The sequence below is a fragment of the Maniola hyperantus genome, chromosome 13, assembly GCF_902806685.2.
Source record: "Maniola hyperantus chromosome 13, iAphHyp1.2, whole genome shotgun sequence".
NCBI classification, from domain to species: Eukaryota; Metazoa; Arthropoda; class Insecta; order Lepidoptera; family Nymphalidae; genus Maniola; species Maniola hyperantus.
The window spans coordinates 9,376,991-9,400,892 of record NC_048548.1 but is presented as its reverse complement, the minus strand read 5'-3'; the positions used below and the strand labels follow the sequence as shown (position 1 = coordinate 9,400,892).

Sequence of the window (23,902 nt, the reverse complement as noted above, 5' to 3'; positions counted from 1 at the left end):
AATAGATATCACGTCAGATAGGGCTAGTAGGAGATATTTTCCATATCGCTAACGTTCATAAAACCCGCTTTAGCGGAAATAAGGTCATCTCTGGTGTACGATCACCTTTAGCTCAACGCTTCTCAAATATTAGGAACTCATGTAGGAACGTTACCAGACTAATCTTAGTTCGCTTCGAAACTAGCCGAGCTAACCCGATAACTTTTACGTGGGTAGGCAATTTAAAGGCCTGGACACACATGGCACTTGACGATAATGTTCCAGGTGTCGATGAAGTTGCAATACTAGAAACAAGACATTTACACTGTGGAGCGCTTTTTATTTGACACTAAATCCGGATCCTTAAAAATTGTTAGTTTCAAGTTGAGTCACCAGTAAGTCGATATCGTAAACCCTGCATCAATCATTATTAAGTACAATCTCAACTGTTGTGATTGGCTAAATTTGTGCGGTTCTTGTTGCAACAATGCATTGTAGCTAATAGTGAGCGAGCGTCTATCATATCAGAGGTGATTGGGATCGTAACATATAGCTGTCATTCTACGGCAATCGAGCAGCTAAAGTATGAGGTGGAACAGTTCACGACCCTGCCCCCCAATTGTGTAAGAATAACCATTTCATGGCTATCGCAATCGTCAAGAAATTCTGCCCTTTGATTGGTTGATTCGCTGTTAACATTTTTTCACATAGCCATGAAATGGTTATTCTTACACAATTGGGGGGCTGGTCTCATCTCTCCGAAAACAGTCATGGAAATTTCGAAATAAAATACATATCTCGTTCGCAGGCAAGTTTTTAAGGAAATAGCGTTAAGTTCGCAGTGCCGCATAAATGGGACACTAAAGTGTCATGGAAATGGCTGCTCATAAACATCACAGCTAAACTAAGCTGACCGTAAAATTGAGAAAAGTACGTTTCAGCATTTTAAAGAACTCTACGCGATGACGAGAATTTTTCACTATGAAAATACTCTAATCGAGTAAAAATAAATCTAAATAATTTTAAATTTGTACCTACATATCAAAAATTGCGGACCAGCAGGAATCGAACCCGCGTCTCCTGGGATCGCACCCGACGCTCTGACCACTAAGCTACGGCACGCTTGCTGCCAGTGACGTTTGTGATAATATGTATGTTTACTCAGTACTTAAGCGACTGTTTATGCCATCTAACACCCCTGTTGGGTCGCACTGTACATGTTTAGCGAACGAAGATATCAACGAGCAAACACGCGCGAGGCACGCGTCACTCTGGCCCGGCCTAATTTCTTTGCAGGTTGTTACTAATTGTTGCAAATATGAATCCGCATCCGTAAAAGCTCCACATTAAGTGGGATGCGAATGCGAATATCCGTAATATAAGATGATACTTTGATATGAGTTGATGAGAGATTGATATGAGACTTTGAAACTTGAAACAATAACCCGGAATAAATATTGATGAATAAAATAAATTAATAACATTTACATATTAATAATTGTGCTAAGTTTGTAGCAATTCTTTCAAGTTTCAAATGCTCATAATGTAAAATCTGATTTTTACATTGCGTAGAGTAGATAAATAATTAGATACCAAATAACACAGATATTTAACGTCGATACATGCGTCAACTGTTGTTACAGTTTTGTATGTAGGTACTGTATTGTAGTGATATTTAATTATTTTTCTGTTAGTTACAGTGGGCTGGCAGACACATCCAAATTCAGCGGAAATAATTTTTCGCGAATTCCTACGATACGCAATGTCACTTTAGGCGGGTTGAGCCGCCATTGATACTTTAAGGCAACGCTTAAAACATCCTAATGAACCCCGTTCAGTTTGTTATCAACAACGACTACATAAACTAGATTGCGTAACTTTACGGCGTTTGATAGCTGCACTTAGTGAAATTGATTACGGATTATTTCGCGACACAGTTGAGCGTTTTAAGTAATTTCAAGCTAATCTATGCGAAACCTCCTAATTAATTATACCGTACCGTATTAAGAAAATAACACAGTGATTGTAAAGGACAGAGAACCAAAAAACTTAATTTGATATAAACCGCTGAAACAGAAAAATTTAATCTGTATGTGCAACACGCAGCATGCGATATGCACGCCCGCCCCACTGCTAAACATGCAAGAAAAGACAGCCACCAAGCAAGAAATACGCACAACCACAACGCAACACGACACGACACAAATCCCCCTGGTTGGTGACTGGCTTTCCCTGCATGTTTAGCTGTGGGAAGGCGGGCGGTGCATACCGCATGTTGTACTGTATTACAGATTTGTCTGTTTCAGCGGACTATAGCAAACTAGATGATACCTGCGACTCAGTGGGCGTGGATTTAGGTTTTTTAAAAATCCCAAAAACAAAACAAAACAATGCAGAATATCAACGAAGTTGCTGCCGGTTTGTTTATTAAAATTAAGTAAGTAGGTATACTAAAGATTCGGTAGTGTAAATTGGTAAATAGCCAAATCAGTTTGCATCGCTTTAACACCTGCACTGCGCTTAAGGCATCTTAATGATCCTCGTTCAATCTGCGCTTCATTATCAGCGATCGATATAAACCAAATTGCGCTACTTTGATAATATTTGGCTGGACGCACACTGAAACTTATCGCTTTAGCAATCGCTTGTAAAGTCGTACTTAGGCGCAGCTGAGCAGCTGATTTTAAAGCGGTTTAAGATTAGTTTTTTGAACGTGTTTATATTACACACGCATCCCGCAAGAGCGTAAACGCGTTTATAGATAGTTAAGCTCATATACGTGTAAGTCATTTCTTCGTTGGAGTAGGTACCTTTTGCTACTGAGTGATCCCCACTGCTGCATTAGTTTGAGCGAACGCACCGAAATAAGATTCGGCGATTGATTGAACCGCGAAATGTAGCGCGTTATGCCAGAACGAGCATAATACGCGTAGAAAAACGCTAATCTAATAACCACCCTTACCAGTTTAGGCTTCCACCCTACTTCCACCCTACTTCCACCCGTCTTCCCGTCGACTAAGATGCACGCTGACACAAAAATAATACGTTGCTATACGACACATTATATATAAGTAGGTGATCCAGGTCGCGGGGGGTCAGGATTCAAACTCGGGCAAGCATTTCTAATTTTTCGGAGTTACGTGCATTTTAAGCAATTAAATAGCACTTTGCATTATTTAATCGCGAGAAAACCTACATGCCTGAGAGTAGGTAGCTAGGTAGCACGCTAGTATGCTAGGCTAGCGTGGTAGACTATAGCTGGCCTTTTCTAATTCTATGAGGAGACCCATGCTCAGTAGTGAGACAGCGATGGGTTGATAATAATGATTCTGATGAGACGATGCAACACATAGAAAGTTTACACGCATCAAAAATACATGCATGATATTGCTAATAATTATTTATTTTCGTATACATTCTTGCCAGTGTGCGCTCAGCCATAGATGCACTTTGCGACATAATCACTACATTAATAGGTTACACCTTACGATATTAAACTATGTAGATAACATATTATTCCGTAGCACTAAGCAATTTTGATGTAACGCCATTTTAAGATTGACAATTAAGATGTCCTCTTACTAGATACAAATTGATTATACAGTATCTATGTATAAATTATACGTGAATGTATAATATTATTACCGTAAGTTTGCACCAAAAATTAACAGGTCGTCATAAATTATGTGACTGACGAGTCTCGTATATAGTACGCGACAGGTCGAGATGGCAATCAGGGTGGAGACCCTCGCACACCCACACAGTCCCCGCGTTAAGCCGGTGCAGGATAGCGGATGACGTGCGGATGTGCGGGGCATCCCCCGCCTCATCCCCCGATTGCCATTTTGACCTTTCGCGTACCTACTATATACCTTAACTTGTTGAATATGTGTTCGCACTGCTGAAAATCGGGTAAATTCTTTCAATATCAAGATATCAACATTTCTTGACGAACAATTTTCATTTTCAATAAATTATATAAACAAACACAATTGGATATATTAAGAGAAAACAGAGTTTTCAACATGTTTTAATATAAGTACTTAAATGTTTCATCAGTGCAAACTCACGGTTATGTTTATTCATTTGTTTTTGAGGTAAGTAGCTTACGCTAGGTTGAAGGGAAAGAGAAAATAAAATAAAATAGAATTAGACATGTTCTTTGAAAGAATAGGTACATACCAAATGATCTTTCCTTCTAAGATGCAATGCACACCTGAAAAGAGATAATATATATATATTTAATAGGTGTTAAATTACTTATTATAAACAATCTTTTGTATTGAAAATAGGAAACTGAACATAGGCTTCTGTTATGGGTTTCTAAATTGTGTTATGATGCCCAGAACACTTAACAAAGGACTTTAACGAGAGGTGTGGGCAGAAGATTGAGTTTATTGTAGTAATCAAGCATAGCATTTCACGCAATGGAATTAAACCGGTATTAATAGGCTCTACATGTAAGATACATATAAGTCCAGACTATTATGACCCCGGCTGCCCTTTGACAGTAGATATGTGACCCGAAGCTGTCGGAATCATCCGACATGTACCAAATGAGGTTGACGGTTTAGAAGATAAGATTTCAACATAATAAGTATGTAACCTAACCTGCGGCATGCTATACCAGAGACGCTACGAAGGACCTTTTGACGTCTTAGGATTGTGATGTGAAATGTGACACATTATCGAAAAAAATATAGTCGCAATGTGCAAGTCGCACCAATAAGATCTTCGTGAGTTGCGGATTGAAAATAGTAGGTAGCTATTTAAGAAGTTTTATTAAAACACTTTTTCCTAAGATAAAAATGTTTACCTAATTTATTCATTTAGAATACTGTATTCACAGTCGTATTAGCATGCTGCATATATAAGGAGTAGGTATATTTTGTAGTATATTCTCCCCTAGGACTTCGGGTACATTTAGTATTTTTTTGCGTAGCCATGCGCTTAAGCACATCATAACTCCAAAGATAAGTGATAATGCAGCCAAAAGAGCGCTATTGCCTGTAGACGGTAATTTGAAAGTAGGTTTTCAAGTGGAGAAAAAATTTACACCAGCAAAAAAGTAGGTTTGTGGTTTTAATAATATAATGAATTCGAATCCATACTAATATTATAAATACAAAAGAATGTCTGTCTGTCTATCTATATGTTTGTCTGTTAGTTTTTTCCATTTAACCGATTTTGAAGAAAAGTACAGAGAGAGCTTGCACCCCGGGGACGGACATCCTAGTACCCTTATTATAAATGCGAAAGTGTGTTTGTTTGTTGGTTTGTTGGTTTGTCCTTCAATCACGTCGCAACAGTGCAACGGATTGACGTGATTTTTTGTATGGGTATAGATAAAGACCTGGAGAGTGACATAGGCTACTTTTTATCCCGGAAAATCAAAGAGTTCCCACGGAATTTTTAAGAAGCCTAATACCACGCGGACAAAGTCGCGGGCATCATCTAGTAGGCTAATATTTGTTCCAGAAAATAAAAGAAATTGACACTGGATTTTTAAAATACCTGAATCCGCGACTAGGCGAAGCGGTAGGCATCATCCAGATTTTATAATATTATGATGCCAATTGAACCAGAAGTGCGTAGCTAGAGCAAGAATACAAACACAAACCGCGAAAGAAGAAATGTAGGTAAGTAAGTATTACAGTTCGCATCATTAATTTTGCTTTATCGAGAAATTTGCTTTCCTTAGTCGCATTGTTTAGATGGCTGGTTATGGAGAAGTCATTATGAATCGATATTTCACTTTCCAAGAAAGTTAGATTAAATTCCGGATTTATGTCAGTGGCTAAAATGTTAAGTTTTAGAGAGTTCTCTTGTTTTACAGTTTAATAATATTACATCTATTATCTTAAATGCTTAATGCGCCTTTGAAGTGACGATGTTTTGCGATATAGGCATAGAAATTTAACGCTGGCTTTCTTAGTGACAAAGTTGCAGGTAAGCACTCGTTTTGCATTCAACTGCAAATTAAACTGATAGAATATGATATGTTATAATATACTTAAACAGCCTTTCTTTCTTTCTTTCTTTCAGCCTTTAAAAAGAGTAACTGCTGAGTTTCTTGCCGGGTGTTCTTAGTATAATATGTTTTCCAATTGATCAGCGTATAAAATTTATGGCATGCAAAATATATAAATATTTCGAAAGGGTCCACAAAAAAAAAAATTAAAAACTTTTCCATGTTAAATCGCTAAATCAGCAGATGATGTCTTCAAAGCAGCCCTAATAGGTACTCTTCTGAAACACGTTAAGGGTGCATAAAATTACCACGATTTGTAATTATGAATATTGTCACGTTTTCAAACTTTATGTTCCTCCAAAATCATGAAATTTTACTTTTATGAGCGTAATCTGTTTCGTAATTTAAATGTTTTCATCTTATTGAAAGATAGATGATTTAAAAATTTGCTTTTTCAAGAGTTAGTAGGAACCTACTACATGATTACTGTAGAAATGTTGACGTAGACTTATCTTTACAGAAAAAGTTAATAAAGTTACTTATCTAACTTTTTTATTGCAGGATAGGCTTGCACTTGACGACCATATGAGGTCTAAGTTGGAGCGCGCTTGCCTTGAAGATGGTAATTAAATCTTGCCTTGAAGTTATCTTCTTAAGTTATACATAGCAGAAAACACCGAATGAAGAAACTAAGTCATATTATGATATAGTGTGGTATATCAATGATTTTCCAAGAATGATGCAATATAGTGCTATTCCATTTATGAAGCAAGTATGTTCTTTAATAATGCAGCAGGATAAAATATTATTAAATCGGTATATTTGGGAAAGACACTCCGAAAAAAAGCAATATAAAAGTAATACAGAGCCGAAATTCCTTCGACTCGTATCATAATGGGCCAATAAAATAGATAAGAAAAACATAAAAATAACAGAGAGTCGGCTGAAAATGTATTATCTAAAATGGAGCTGGGAAGAGGGAACTTATCAAGTTAAATTGGAAAGTCTCAGCGTTGCCATGCCGCATGGGAATCGTATTAATTGTTTCCATTCCGTTCCTAACACGAACAGTTCACATGACTTTGGTATTACTTTGTGTTTGTACCAACACAACAAATTGCCTCATAACCGAGATTCCTACTTATCTGATTGTGTGTTCTCAATCGGAATCGAGATAGGCTTAAACAATTCACCTTGTATCTTTTCTTCTTCTTCTAGTGTCTTCTCCTATCGAAGTTTGGCAATCATTAAGGCTAACTAGATTTTAAAAGGTTAGATAGATCAGTCAGTCAGTCAAGTCAGCCAGTCACCTCTTCATATATTTAGATAGGTTTAGCAATTTTAACTATCTTGACGGAGGAAAATTTAGTACCTAATTAGGTATTAATACTAAAGGTAAGGGATATTGTATAAACACTATAATCGTGAACCAACATGTTTAGTTGAGACCTACTTTCTTGATGTCTCAGCACAAGCAACAAACTCTCGAAGTCACAATATCTTAATAGAATATTTACATGGAAGTACACCTGGTGCCAAAAGGGCTTTCATCGTGATATCGGCCCATAAACGGCACCGATAACTTATTTGAAACATCGTTTGGAACCCAATTTATAGTCCATTCCACTCGTTTACTTCACATAAATATTGCGTTGAATTTAGAATCCAAAACTGAAAATCCTTTTTGTTCCAGCCAAGTTTTGGATGTCGATTTATCATTTATGAAGTTAAAATTTTATACTATTAAAAGGTTTTAAAAAGAATCGTTACAACAACTTTATGGTTAATTTTTAATAAGAAAAATTCTCTTACATTACAATCCTTTCGATAAAGGCTTTAATTGAATTGCCATGTTTAAATATCTTTATGATACATGTACTATGTCAGATTCAAAGAAAAGGGATTGCTTGTTTTATTTATTTTTAACACGCACAAATAAATTCTTTATCTTCACTCATTATTTCATTAAAATATTCTCGAATTGCAAGTTGTAACATTAAAAAAACGGAGGGTTAAATTATTATCAAGTAGATGTCTTATGTTACAATAAATTTGCTCATTGCTTATAGACACGAACAGGTTATAATTATTAATTAATCGTTTAAGTTTTAATGTTGTTTTACTCTTTACAAAAAAAGGTTAATTTCAAAAAATATTACTTAACAGTTTTATTATGAGTTATCATTAATAGACATTGTATGACATTATTTATTGGGGATTTAAATATTAGGTAACTTACAAGTTACCAAAAACTCAGCGAGTTAAATGCAATGCGCACCGGCATGGGTCGGAGTGGAGTCGAAAAAAAATTTGGTTTACCCCCTCGCGTGATACCTTATTAAATGGGTATTTTAAAAGTATAATAAGGTTTTTCAGACAGTTTTAGAAAAAAACTACCATTTAATAAAAAATGACCGGCAAAATTTTTTGCTGCTAGAGTGCACGACAGATCGAGATGGCAATCGGGGTGGGCGGATGGCAGTCGCTGAGAACTAAATTTAGGGAAGTTAAAATTATGACAGTGCATAATCAATATATTTTTGAAAATTTACTGTACGTTCATAAAAACATAAATAAATTAAAAAAAAAAAGTGACTGTCATAATATAAATACTAGAAATAAAAATAATGCCCGCCTCTAGGCTCAGTAAAGTTAGCAATTCATTTGCTCGTAATTCCATACGTTTCTATAATAAGCTTCCAGAAGACATATTGGAGATGTCTCTCAACAAGTTCAAAGTGTTCATAAAACGTAAACTAATTGAAAAATCCTATTACAATGTAAAGGATTATTTAAATGATAAGCAAGCTTGGGAATGAGTTGCTTAACGACTTTGTGATAGTTCTAATAAGTTTCAATAATTTTGTAAAGTGGTGATAATAAAAAGAATACCCGGCTGAGTTTGTTGTGGGCTCTTCTCAGACCTGGGCGCGTTTGGAACCCTCGTAGCTTTAGTTTTAAGTTTGCGTTATAATTATCACAACTATATCTTACAAATCTAACACCATACCAGACCATCAATAAGCGTAAATTATTACCTATTTTGAATAAATCATTTGACTTTGACTTTGACTTTGGTACGCCCCGCACACTCGCACAGCCTCGCGATACTCGGTGCGGGTGAGCGCGGGTGACATGCGGGACATCTCGTCCTGTCGCGCACTTAGGTACTGATAGTATGACTACGGTATATTATGCATCCTTCGGATAAGTATAAGTATATTATGCATCCTTCGGAGTGTACCTAATGTTTTTAGAGTGCACGTATGTATAGGTAAGTGAGTTTCTTTATTTCGCCATTACTTTTGAATGCCAGAAAAATTTGGATGTATATATGGGGTAACGTTAAAATTCTCACATTATGCCACGTGACACTTGCTATAAATTTTTGGACAAAAATCAATATGGCGTTCCCTCCACGATTGCCATCTCGATCTGCCGCGTAATGTAGATACGTATCCGGAAATTATGTACTAAGCGTATCGATAATCGATTATGTAGATAACAATGATGTACTGAGAATCCAGGATCGCTTGCAAACAAGGCCCGAGATGTTGTCTATACGTGCCCAGAATCTTGGCAACTCGATCCCTTTCAATTACGACTGTGATCAATAGTCAAATTCGGAAATGTCAGTAATGTCTGGAAGGTCCATGTCTGCCGGTTGCCGCATAGATCTCAATCAAATCACTTATCTTAGTATAGGTACTTGATAAGCCTATTAAGGTTTAAGTCCGTGAGCTTTATTAATGGTCCAATGTAGTTTCAATAACCAGTTATTCAGCATAGGTATGTATCGCTAGTACATCATAATTTCTATTTAAATTTGCTACTATACAAAGATTGAAGTTACATAAACTGTGAATAGTATAAGAAAACTTATAATTGAAATTAAGTAATAAAAGTTATTTTTATTTATTTTTATGGTCAATTGTTATATGCTGACGACATAATATCGTCAAAAACTACAATAGGTAGATACAGGTTAAAAAACGTCATTGGAGAAGTCAGGTCAATAAAATATTAAAATATTATATATCAAAATCGCGTGCAACATTTGTAGTCAACAAAAAGTTTCATAACTAACGATTTCCGCTCCAATAACCGGTAAAATGCGCTTAAAACAAGACCACTTATACCATTAACCGTTAGAGGCTTAATTAATTGCCCGTTCCTTTGAAATACTGCAACGTATTAAATCAAGCTCATCTGAGTTGCATAGAACGTAATTGCAAAGAGCGACGTCAGCTAAGATTTGCCAATTAAGTGAATCGGCGGCAAAACCGCTAGCCCACTCAGCGCTTGTACCAGCAATCTGAGCCGTTCACGTCTGCACTTCCTTTTATTTCGAGCTCATCAAGACCTCTCAACTTACAATTAACATCATTAACATAGAACGAATTTATTGTATGGAGAAGCTTTCACGCTAAGATACGGATGTCGGAGGCTTTCTTCTGGCTTGCATTTGACGACAATCATGTCAATACTGAGGTCTAGGTTAGAGCGCGCTTGCCTAGATGATACCTATTCACATTATCTTGAAAGTATGTACTTAAATCAAACGTAGCAGGAAACATGGGCGCTGAAATGGCATTTCAAACCTTAGCGGTTCGTATCAGAAACGTTGAACCAAAACGTTTTCATGCGACTAGATTGGATGTCGACCACATACAGGTGCCAACTCTCACGGTTTCTCGCTGCTCTATGGTAGGAAAAAAGCTGTGATTGCCTAGTGGTCAGGACGTCCGCCTTCTAATCGGAGGTCGGGAGTTCGATCCCGGGCATGCACCTCTAACTTTTCCAGTTATGTGCGTTTTAAGTAATTAAATATCACTTGCTTTGCGCGCCGCTGTCCGTACAGCCCGTTATCTTATTTTATTCAAATACACTTGTATTTTATTTGAATTATTAACTGTTAAACAAAGATACTATATACTATATAAGTTGAATGCAAAAGTATCGAGGTGAAAAGTGGATACTTTAATGAAATGAGACTAAGATTGATTCAACCAATAATAAAATCCTTAACTCGAATCACAGTATTTGCATAACAATGAAATACAAGAAAGAACTCCTTTAGAAAAAGTTATCTCTGAACTGAACAAGAATCGCAACAAAAATAAAACCCGCCGGAGAAAGGTGAATTAAACAACAGAAATAAGAAGACAATAGCTAGCCATTTTTTAAGTTTTATTCTTAGTAGCATAATAATTAATACACGTGTTTTATTGTTTTCTTTTTGTAAGATTAAAGTGATTTATCATTTATTTTCCTACATTAATCAGCACCGACTTAAATTTTTTATATCACAACTTTTTACTTAGAAATAAGAAACTTTTAAATGATTAAGGGGTATAAATACTTATCAGGTTCTTTTACATTTTGAAATATCAATGAACAGTAAAAGAGATTGCCCATTTTCTTAGGAGCTTTGGGCCCCCCCTAATATAATTGTTATGTCACCATGGTTTTAATTTTATTTTTTAGACAAATAATTAACTCTTTATATTCTGCAAACGATTTCTATTTATTCACCCTGGTTACAAAGAAATCTTATTTTTTATATTGCTGATATTGAGGTTATATTTAATTAATACTTCTTCAAAATAAATGCATGTTTACGATTCTGACTGTAATTGTGGATATTTTCAATAATAGAGTGAAAAAAAGTCGTTATAAAATATAATCGTAAAAAAATAACACGTTTAAAAAAAAAAATTTAAGTTTTGACACGACGCCACAAAAGAGGGCCCGTTCACGGGCGATCTCCTTTAAAAAGTGTAGTAGCTTTTTATGCGAAAAGCTCATTCTTCAAATTATGGTAAAACTAGATGATAGCCACGACTTCGTCCGCGTGGATTTATGTTTTTAAAAAGCCCGTGAGTATTCTTTGATTTTCCGGGATAAAAAATACCCTATATCCTTCCCCGGGATCAATATATCTCTGTACCAAATTTCGTCAAAATCGATTGAATGGAAGGGCTGTGAAATTTTAGCAGATAGACTGCCAGACAGACAGACAGACAGACATACACACTTTTGCATTTATAACATTAGTATGGATATGGATGTTAACAAAACTATCAAATAATAAGAGGAAAAAGCCGATTAGGTTTTGTCAATGATTCACAGGGTCTAAGAATTTAGTCATGTAGTAAACAGTGTCAGCCGGACATTCACTTGATCTATCCAGACGCGTGTAGGACACTTCATCATTGTCTACGCAGTGTGTCGACTGACGTGCAACATGACCCAAGTCTCCTCAAGCGACTTTCCAAGAGCTTATCACGTATCAGCATATCCCTTACGCCTATCATAGATCGATATGTCCCTTGTGCTATTTTTGTTAATACACAAAGAGTGAAGTGAGAATACACACAGTGATTTATTTACACATCTCATTCTTATCATATTTTTAAAATGGTTTACAAAAATAAAATAACAGAAACTACAAACAATAAAATAACAAAAACAACAAATGATAAAATAATAGAAACAACAAAAATAATTACTAGTAAATACAGTTACTACAACGCACAAAATGCGCGAGTGTTTTGTGGTTTTGACCACCAAGAGAGCGTCGCTGAACATTTTTTTTCTTTGATAACTACTGTCTGCGATAATCTAGTGGTGAGAGAGTTCTAGCTGACAGTGTGCTATCCATTTTATCGACACGACATCATAAATGGATTGTACGTTTCTTGAACGAGGAAATAGTCGATAGCTTGTCGCTTCTTCGTCGACGGTGGGACAACTGCCTTAGCTTGTGTTGACAAAAGCTATCTATTCCAAGTTCCTCCTGAGTTTTGATTAATCCATACTAATATTATAAATGCTAAAGTATGTCTGTCTGCTAGCTTTTTACGGCCCAACACTTTTACCGATTTTGATAAAATTTGGTACAGAGTTAGCTTACATCCCGGGGAAGGACATATGCTATATTCCGGAAAATTAAAGAGTTCCCATGGGATTTTTAAAAACCTAAGTCCACGCGCACAAAGTCACGGGTATTATCTAGCATTTCATTATTATTTTATATTACAGGAGCAACATTTATCACCCTATTTTAATGTCATCTGCTCGTAATTTAAATTATAAAATGATTTCATCGCTGTTCGAGGTTACACAAATTCTTAAGTTATAAAGACTCGCTTTGTAGATTAAATGTGAATTTCCTGAAAGCAGATCAAAAGGCATATAATTTAGTTTGCCTTCAAGGGATTAGGTTATCTTGTATCAACTTCTAGCTTCCAAAATTAATTACAAACTTTATACAAATTCTTGCGGAATGACAAATATTTTTGCTTAGGAACTTTACCCGAAATCAATTCGCTCTAAATTACTTTTGAGGGTAACTAAATAACTTGCTCAATCTCGTTTATAGAAAAGTTAGTGCCCTTTTGATAAAGACGAGTGCGTTTGACTAATGACTTACAGTACGCGGCCAAAAGTAATGTACATCGACCTTTAGAAAGAGGTAACGCTTTTGTCTCTGTCGTTGAGACTGATAAAACGTCACATAGGTCTACAAAGCCGAAACGTCATTCTAAAGGTCGATTTACATTACTTTCTGCCGCGTACTGTAGCTACATTATTTTAAGGTTGGTTTGTCCTTCACTCACGTCGCAACGGAGCAACGGATTGACGCGATTTTTTGCATGTGTATATTTAAAGATCTGGAGAGTGACATAGGCTACTTTTTATCCCAAAAAATCAAAGATTTCCCACGGGATTTTTAAAACATAAATCCACGCGAATGAAGTCGCAGGCATCAGATAGTATTTTATGTTTTGAACATTAAAAACAAATATTAGCTTTTTATTTATAGCAGGTTGCCTGGTGGAGATTGCTTTAATCAATAGGGTGTTAGTTTTTTGTTTCCTTGTGTTTTTCTTGTTTTGTTTGCAATAAAGATTTTAAATCAAACTATCTATCTATAGTAAACTAACACACAACAGCTATAGTAATACATTACGCACGTCACTGCATACATCAACACTGAGGAGTTAATTTCCTGACTTAAACAACCGCTACCAAACGTCAATAGTCTGTGCATGTTTACAATAAGTGTAATATAGTGCCGTCAGTACCCTGTGTCGGTTACAGGTGTCGCGATACTATGCAATAACGTCATGGCCCGATTTGTCCCAAGCTGTATTGCTTTGTGGCCCAAAATAAAGGCAGGAGCGTTTTGGAATGAAAAACCTAACTATAGACAGTTTACTATAACTTGACCCCTGCCGTCATGTTGGCACAATTGCCAAGTTTGCTTTATTTTTTAGACTTTAGGGTTTATTATTGCGTGATTTGCAATGGCGCCTATATAACGCCAGGGGTCAAGTTATAATGAACTGTCAATATTAATATAATTTTGAAAGCCGCAGCCGCCATAACCAAATACTACTAGAACTAAGTATAAGATATCTCGTAACCTACCAATGCGCTGAAGGTGGCCACCGAGGGTGTTTTAGTAGGTTTAAAAATACTACATAGCCTGATATCTTTCCCAAGAATTCGGGTCTCTTAAAACAAAACAAGTATGTCATAGAACACTTTGGCTATAGCAATTTTAGGTTCCAATGAGGAATCAAAGGACTTTATCATGACCTTGAAAGATTCACCCAAATATATTATAAAATGTGAACATAAAACAGTGTTGTCATACAAAATAAGTCCGGGGAAAATGAGTATCGATAATATTATTGTGTATTTACATTTAAATTGCTTTATTGGATAGAGACGTCGAAATTTTGATTTCACGGTCGGCTTTCGAAATTATATCCGCGTGGTATTTACGTTTCGCGGGATTTGTGTCTATTTTAATAAAATTGAAGTTGCATTTTGCTCGTAGGCTACAGATTATTTTTTGACTATTCAGTGAAATATTAAGTATGATGTTTTTGGTGAAATACTACTCTGAATACTTTTGCGTACATACCACCTATTTGAGATAATTTCATTAAAAAATAGCGCTATTAAGATAATATCAAGTATCAATGCTCAAAATGAATAAGTTTTACCTATTAATACTAGGGTAGGAATTTATAAAAAATAATAATAATAATAACTAGATGATGCCCGCAGTTTCCCGCGTGGATTTTCGGCTTTTAAAATTTCGTGGGAACTCCGATTTTGCGGGACTGAAAGTAGTAGTCCAGCCCCGCGATGCAAGCTATATCATTGTATCAAAATCGGTCAAACGGTTTAAACAAATACTTTCTTGTAAGTTTATAATGGCGAATTTTTATTAAAGTTGCATCCGGTTTTAGTAAAGTTTGACTATGCTTTTAAATTGCAAAATAGTTGGATGCACGATACAATAAACATTTCATTTCGATACAAATGCAAAGTAATTAAACTTAAAAACTGTCCAATTTAATAATATCAATCAATAGATAGACTAGTTAACGTGTACTTTTAGACCAATCACTCTCGATACCAGGGATGCGAGGCCCAAAATGTTCTGCCGCCCATCCTTTGTAGTTACCAATACTACCGAATTTACACACCCGCAATAACCTGAATTTATTCACAACACCTTCAGGCAATATAGAATCCGGTATCTCATAATAATTCTACGTAAAATATAACAAGCCTATTTACTCCGTAGCGTAGTAACACAGATTCATTTTTATTCATCCAGAAAATATCACTTTTTACCCTTCACAAGTATTTTCAAATTACGCTGTATTTGTTGGTATTCTCATTTTTATTTTGTTCAGATACATGTTAGCCCTTGACTGTAATATCACCTGGTGGTAAATGATGATGCAGTCTAAACCTGGAAGGGTTATGGCAGTTTTTGTTAAACTCATACCACTTTGGTTTCTACACCATTCTTTACAGGACTGATTTGAAGTAGTATTTGAATGTCACGTCAACGACATCAAACGAGTCGCAGGGAACCCCTGGATTCAGGTGGCACAAGACCGTGGTGTACGGAATTCCCTACAAGAGACCAATGTTCATTGTCCAGCAGTGGACATCTATCGGTTGACGATGATGATGAATATTTGAACGAACTTTTGTTCTGCAAGTTCCATCCCAGTCGGTTTGTTGGTTTTTGCGTGTTTAAACTTATTAACAAACGCACTATTAGGTACAGTTTATATGAGTACAGTACGCTACGGTACTCTACTAAGCCGAAATCTCATTCTAAAGGTCGATGTACATTATTTTTACCGTGTACTTTAACCTATTGGGCTATGGCGGATTTATCAGCTTAGACTATTTTTAGACTTTTTTAAGATTATTAGGGTATTGTTTGGATCATTCGATCTTAGACCGGTAACGATGACACAACTACAACAATTTTTTCTGTTTGTTGCACCGCCGATTTTTAATAGAAGATTGCGTTTTTCATACAAAAATATAACGGAACTTTTTGTCTAGGTACTGACATATCGCTAGTGTGGTATTAGCTTTATCAAACGTATTCACAAGAAGAATGCTCCCGTTTTCGTTATGTGAGTACACCAGGAGGCATATTACCTTGCAAAGGCTTTGTGACTTGTAGTTTGCAATTTTAAACCGACTTCTACTTACAAGTCACTGTTTTTGCAAGTTGTTTCAGGACTGTATATTCATGTAGCCCAGATTTCGAAGGATTACCGTGTTTCACATACAGTTACCATGTATTTGCAAAGATAAGACGATTCAGTTACACATATAGGTTCAATCTCCTTAACTTCTCCTAATCCTAAGGTTGCCTGGCAGAGATCATTATTAAGGCGATAAAGTCGCCTTTTGTATTCTATTTCCTTATTCTAAATAATATCTGTCCCGGCTTTACTCACGTGTGTAGTCGACGTTAGCCCGACTAGTTTCGAACCCATACGGGGTCCTTTTTCAAGGGAGTCCGTTCGCGCACGCGCCGCGGTTTTGACTGCGGGACGCACGTGCCGCTGCCCGTAGAGCCCGTTGTGAGGGTGGCTGGTATTATTTAGAATGGAAATCACTCACGGTAGTTTAAACGCTAAAATATTTCCTTATTCTTGTTATTTTTCTTATGTCTGTACTCTTTGCTATGTGTTGAGGTGTACATATAAAGAGTAAGTATAATATTGTAAGTATAAGATGTAACTAAAGGTACGGAACTAAAAATAATTAATAAAGCATCTATTTATCGTGAGGAACATTTCAGATGTTAGAGGGAGGCAAGAAGTGAAACAGAGTAAAATAAGAAGTATTATTAATTTATGGATGAATTTTTACTGAAACGGAAACGGAGAGGAAACTAGACGTGCAGGAATAGATCAATAGGAACACAGAGAGGACAGCGATGTAGATTTCAAATAGGTAAAGGAATCTGGAAAAGTAAGAGCTAACAGATCAGGGTATTTTTTTCTCACAGGTTTCAGGCGTGCAGCAGCCGGCAAGAAATATTGTAAATCGACCTTTAGAATGAGATTTCGGCTTTATAGAGCACTAGATGAAGCCCGCGACTTCGTCCGCGTGGATTTAGGTATTTTAAAATCCCGTGGGAACTCTTTGGTTTTCCGGGATAAAAAGTAGCCTATGTCCTTCCGACCTGTTGCCTACTAAGGTACAGTTCTTGCAATTCACGAAGGCGAGTGGACTTTACTTGTGGTTACGTTGGATACACGGGCATTGCGTAAGTGTGCGTGCATGTCGGACCAATCAGTCGCGAGCAAGCGCTCGCAAACGCACACATTCAGTGTACGTTACTTATACCGATACGGCTTAAACACAAGCATGAGCCACTCGCCTTCGTGAATTGCAAGAACCGATAATATTACCGTGACATTGTAGACCGCTGCTTTTGTGTTTCATTTCATAACATGATGTAAACCTAAAAAGTAAAAAAAATACTGTCAATTCTTTACCAAGATTCAATAGAGTTTCATTTGTATTTGAACAGTTTTAGGGAATCGCAGCACGCATACGAACCGTATTGGCATATTTCTCGTCGGTATCAAATAAATGAGCGCGCTCGGTTTGATTCATGCGAATGGGGAGCGGGAAAGTGCCCGGGAACGAATAAAACAAATCAAACGCACTGTGTAGGGTGCCGAATGGCTGCACTATTATACGAGACTCACTTTAAAGGCCTGGATAGACACAAAGCATGGTGGAAGCGACTCGCGAAAATAGCAGCGTGCTTAGTATGAGACTTTACACTTCACAAACTTTGATAGAATTTGAGCTCAAAACAAAAAAAAATTGTAAAGTGCAAGTCGGACTCGAACACGAGGGGTTCCATGAGCAATCACACTTTATTTTTAATTTTAATAGCAGCCATTTTGATATTTTTATTGGTAGGCTATTGAGGTTCATCTTACTTTAACGATTAAGTGTTTCGACGCTCGAATTCTATCAACGTTGCATTTTGATTTTGGTGCGATGTAAAAATATCTTACATCAAGCCTCCAGCCGTGATAGCCTAGTGGTTACGACGTCCGCTTCCTATTCGAGTTTTTTCCCCCTTATATTCTCCTTTCCTCTCCAACTAAGCGTCAGGCTTGTGCTAGGAGTAGGTACGACAATAGTGCAACGGGCGGGGTTTGAACCATCGACCTTTCGGTTTTCAGTCCGGTTTTCGGTCCGGTCCGGTTTACCGGTTAACCTTTACCGGTTGAGCTATTGAGGCTCTAAGGATTTGGAGCTTCAATCCCGGGCACGTATCTCTAACTTTTCGGAGTTACGTACATTTTAATAAATCAAATATCGCTTGCTTTAACAGTGAAAGAAAACATCGTGAGGAAACCTGCATGCCTGAGAGTTCTACATAATGTTCTCAAAGGTGTGTGAAGTCTGCCAATCCGCACTTGACCAGCGACTATGACCAAACCCTTCTCATACTGAGAGGAGACCCGTGCTCTGTGTGAGCCGACTATGGATTGATCATGATGAAGTTTACAGCCCGTGGCGTTGTGTTTTCGTCTATCCTGGCCTTTAAACGAGACTTTAACTAGATGCTATGTAGTTATACGTGTTTATATCACGCAATCCCTACTAATAAACTAACTGGTGCCCGTGACTTCGTTATAGCTAAAGCTATACTCAGTTTTTCCGCGGTTACACGACTGCCCAAAAATGGAGTGTAATGTTTTCAGTGTTAATGTCCGTGACTGGTCGAGATGGCAATCGCGTCCCCCGACCGGACACCCCGCACACCCGCGCGTCACCCGCGCTCGCCCGCACCGGGTTAGTGCGAGAGCTGTGCGGTTGTGCGAGGCGTTCCCTCGCGTTCCCCTCCCAATTGCAATCTCAACCTGACACGTACTATAATATACAGTAGCTGGCAGGAAATATTGTACATAGACCTTTAGAAAGAAGTTTCGGCTTTGTAGAGCGTTGTCTCTGCCACTCATACTATGTGAGGGTCTCAACGACATAGGCAACGCTCTACTAAACCGCTATCTCTTTCTAAAGGTCGACGTACAATATTTCCTGCCGGGTACTGTATCTACCTATGTGACCTTTCTTTACTCCATAACCTATAAATGCCTGAACAGATTTGGTGAGTCACTTCCTCTTATTCTTTATGTCGCCATTTCCTTAGTTACTTCAATACGAGCCGACATTGATGTGTTTTACTAATTTCATCCATTTAAATACCTATACATTTCTTCATTCACGACTTATTCACTTCACTCACTCAATGGCATCAATTTTATGGATCAACCCTCAGTCTAATCCACTTGTTATTTAAATATGTCGAGAATCATCAGTAAGTACTCCATTCAACTGGATATAAAGCAGCACGGAGTGCTTTTGTGCAATCATTCTGCATAAGTATCCTCGTGAATAAGTGGGAAATAACATGATGTGACGTAGTGCTTTGTACTATAAAATCATTATCTTTTAACCTACTTTTTATGAAATAAAGCTGCAGGCTTTTTATTTGTAATACGATTAATCTATGTAGTAAGTTTTTTAGGCTTCGCTAATCTTTGATGAATAAAGACTTGAAGAAGTTCAGGATGATCGATCAATGATTTTCAGAAGAATGCCAGTAACGTACAGAGCAAGTTTTAATCACAAAAACCGGCCAAGTGCGAGTCAAGCTCGCGCAACGAGGGTTCCGTAACTTAGTCGTATTTTTCGACATTTTTCACGATAATTACAAAAACTATGTTGCGTAAAAATAAATAAAAATCAGTTTTAGAATGCACAGGTGAAGCCCTTTCATATGAGACCCCACTTGATATAGTTACCTTACTTCGAAAATTGAAAATACTAATTATTAGTTTATGACCACAATTTTTTTTTTGTGTGATGTAACCACAAATTCTCGGTTTTCAGATTTTTCCCCAAATGCCAGCTATAAGACCCAGCTTTCTGCCAAATTTCATGATTCTAGGTCAACGGGAAGTACCCTAGTTTCTTGACAGACCGACAGACAGACAGACAACAAAGTGATCCTATAAGGGTTCCGTTTTTCCTTTTGAGGTACGGAACCCTAAAAATGAAGTTGTAATATTCGTATTTGTTAGAAAAATAAATAGTCTAGTAGCTATACAGTAAAGTGATTAAGTATTTGGCTTCAGCAATTTGGCGTCTTCTTGATTTCTATAAATGAAAACAATTATTGTCGAACGAGTTTATACTTATACTTATTAAAATCCTTACAATCACATTTGGTAGGTAGATCACTTTTTGAGTAAAATAAGGATTAGTATAGTATTTATAATAAAATAAGGATCACCAACGCATGCTTAAAAAGTTAGTTACCTATGAATAATCATGTGCTTTAATTTATAGATAGGTAGGTATTAATTTGTAGTAGGCAAAGATAAAATTAAGATGTAAATAGTTTAATAATAAAAATGCTTCTCTAAAAAAGGCACAGACATAGTATTGTACCTACGGTCTGTGCTGTTAGGTATACATATCTCATATAAACGCTAAAATGCTTCTCTGGCTTGAAACTGCTCAACTAAAACTGCAAGTGTCCCAAAGATCTGCAGAAGTCGTTCTCTACGATTGCGAACTGTGAAGTGACGTTTTAAAAAAATATCATTGTTCAAAAGTGCATACAAATGAAAAATGTTCCCGTTTTACTCGTGCATGTGGAGCAAGTGGCGCGTTAAATTGCGACAGCTTTGTGAGCCGTTTGGAGCAAATTTAAAACGAGTTCAGATAGACTGCATAAGTGCTGTCATTTAGTAAAAATATACCTATACAAGGTAAACTACATGTGAAGTACCTACAAACTGGGTAGGTACATTGGATCCAATCAATTGATCTATCTTTCTCCGCGTAGTAATCCTCATTGCTGAGGTCTTGGGCTATTTGCTCCTTTTTCCACAATAATTAGGTAATTACCTACTAGAAATTTTCAGAAATTTAATTGCAATAAAGTGTAATTTATCTTATTTGAAAACGATAGGATAACGATGCGGTTCGTAGACTGTTATGTACCTAATACTAGATTTCAATATTACTATCTATACTTCCATATCCATACGATTATGTGTTAATATTATAAGTGCGAGAATATTGTGTCTGCTAGCTTTCCACGGCAATCCGTTTAACTGACTGTGACGCAATCTGTTACAGAGATAGTTTGCATCCCAGAGACCATAGATTTATCATAGAAAATAGTAAATATTATAAATTATTATTTGTTCTAAAAAAATCAAAGAGTTCGCACGGGATTTAAAAAAAAACTTAAATCCACGCAGATGAAATCGTGAGTGTCACCTAGTAACAAAATTTTCTTCTTGGAGCGTCTTTCCATTCATTTCTATTGAATTCAATAAAATAGGTTCACTACGCAGATTATAGGGTTCATAAAGTGACTGGACGAACGATGCATCTACCAGGGCATGGTTATTGCTACTTTTTTAAATAGTTATTTTGAAAAAGAAAACCTAGGTATGCTCTTTAACCCGATATAAATTAATCGTAATTATTATTTGTATTTTTTTCTGATAGATATTTTCCAACTGCTTAAGAGTTTAGGAAGCAATCGTTCGATACTTGTTTTAAATTAAAAGTCTTTCATGTCTTCAACTCCTACTTTAAGGCAATAATAAAAGGAATACCTATTACTATATATCCCTAGTCCTATTAAAGTACTCGATCTCAAGTCACAGTCCCAAAAACAGATTGAGACATCCACTTTACTCAGTGAAATGGGTTTATATTACAACGGAAAATTCACAGTTTTCCTAATTTAATACTCTGCGACAACGTGTCTCATCCGCACATTCAAATGAGGAAATTCTTATTTGCATACGTTCTCGTGACAATTTAGGTGCCAAGCGAGAATATCTACTGATTGCAGCTTTACTTTTACTACTTATTACTTATTCGTATCAATGCATGAAGATAAAGATCACTTGAATGTTCACATTATTATGAAACAGTTGGCCTGATCGGGCTTCGCACGGGTGGGCTTACCCGTGCGAAGCCCGATTGCGCTGGCTCACTACTCTCAAAATGAGAAGAATTTGAACATAGTTTACCACGCTGGCCAAATGCTGATTGGCATGCGGATGACTTTACACACTTTTGAGAAAATTGTGGAGAACTCTCAGGTGTGCAGGTTTCGTCACGATGTTTTCCTTCAGCGTGAAAGCAAGTAATATTCAAATGCAACACATCCAAGGTAGCGTTTTTATCGAAGCGAAAATTTATAACGATAAGGAAAGGAAAATAAGCGAGACACCTCTATGAGTGAGAGTAATTTTTACAGTAAGCAGCAGAAAATATTGTACATCGACCTTTACAAAGAGATAAAGAGATAGCGGTTAGCGGTTTCGTAGAGCGTTGTGTAAGTCGTGGAGACCGACAAAACTCACATGAGTGAGTGGAAACCTGCATATCCGAGAGTTCTCTATAATGTTCACGAAGATGTGTGTGTTTGTGATAAAGAAGTCTGCCAATCCACATTTGGCTGGTGGACTATGGCCTAAAACCTTTCCATTCTAAAAAGGAGACCCGTGCTCAGTAGTGGACCAGCGATGGGTTGATGATGATGGTGAATTGCAACAGCATTATATCAGTCGGGAGCGCTTGGTTAGCAATTTCAACTCAAGTCCGTATTGTATTTGTAACCAGCTTGGGCCGATGTTGCTCATCCAGCCTAATTAAGGCACCTCATCTTATTTATTGACCTGCACAGTAAATACGTAGATTGGGATCGGTGCTGACATGTACTTACATAGGTATAAAAGACCCTAAATAAATTAAGAAAAAATCGTAGATACTTATTACTTAGTAATAAAATCGTTCGCCATTCATCGGTATTTTACCGACAAAATTAAGTAAATACCCTAAATAGGAATCGACTAATTTAAGGTAGGTAAACCCGACCTCCAATTATCTCCATTCCCCATCTAATAAGGCCCACTTCGTAAGCTATCTTATTAAATTATGCTAATGGTTACGTTCCAGTAATCTAATCTAATGTCTCTCTAATTAACCGTAAAGAAAGTCATCCTCATCATAAGTTCTCAAATGATTTTATAGATAAAGTTTCTTCAACTCGTTTGAGTATTCAATGTTTATAAAGTTTATACTTCGTATACAAGATTATGCCTGAGGGCTGAGACCTTGTCCGCGTGGATTCAGGTTTTTTAAAAACCCGCGAGTAAGTTTTTGATTTTCCTGGATAAAAAGTAGGATGTCTCCGCTCCGATTATATAAATGTTCTATAACTCGCGTAAAGTCGCAGAAAAGAGTTAGCCTACCACCATAATGAACGTATCCCCAAGTAGGCTTAAACAAATTTCACAAAAATTAGGTCAACGCACAGCACAAGCGTGAATTTAATTACAGGCGATTTTTAATTTAATTGGTGTAATAATTTAGCGAGTTTATATTTGGATGTACATGGAAAGTTCTGGCTGTAAAATTTATGGTGTCAATGCAAAAATCCTTTTAAAAAGGCAGTGTACTGTAAAGTTGTGCATTTTATGTAATTTGATAAAACCTCCAAAAATAAATTGCTAGTTTCATTGCCAATTTAAAAGGACTAAA

The 23,902-nt window shown here is 36.7% G+C and overlaps 1 protein-coding gene across 6 annotated transcripts in view; it reads right to left on the bottom strand.

The window, feature by feature from the left end:
- Positions 1-23,902, bottom strand: part of IRSp53 (Insulin receptor substrate 53 kDa) — a 240,874-nt gene that overhangs the window by 105,946 nt on the left and 111,026 nt on the right. For 3 of the 6 annotated variants that reach the window (XM_034974966.2, XM_069502521.1, XM_069502522.1), the window contains exon 3: positions 4,162-4,195. The exons of 1 other annotated variant lie outside the window; for it this stretch is intronic. The gene's annotated coding sequence lies outside the window, so the exon portion shown is untranslated. Of the gene's footprint in view, positions 1-4,161; positions 4,196-17,709; positions 17,763-23,902 lie in introns of all 6 variants that reach the window. 2 more of the 6 variants (XM_069502519.1, XM_069502520.1) reach the window with 2 other exon arrangements.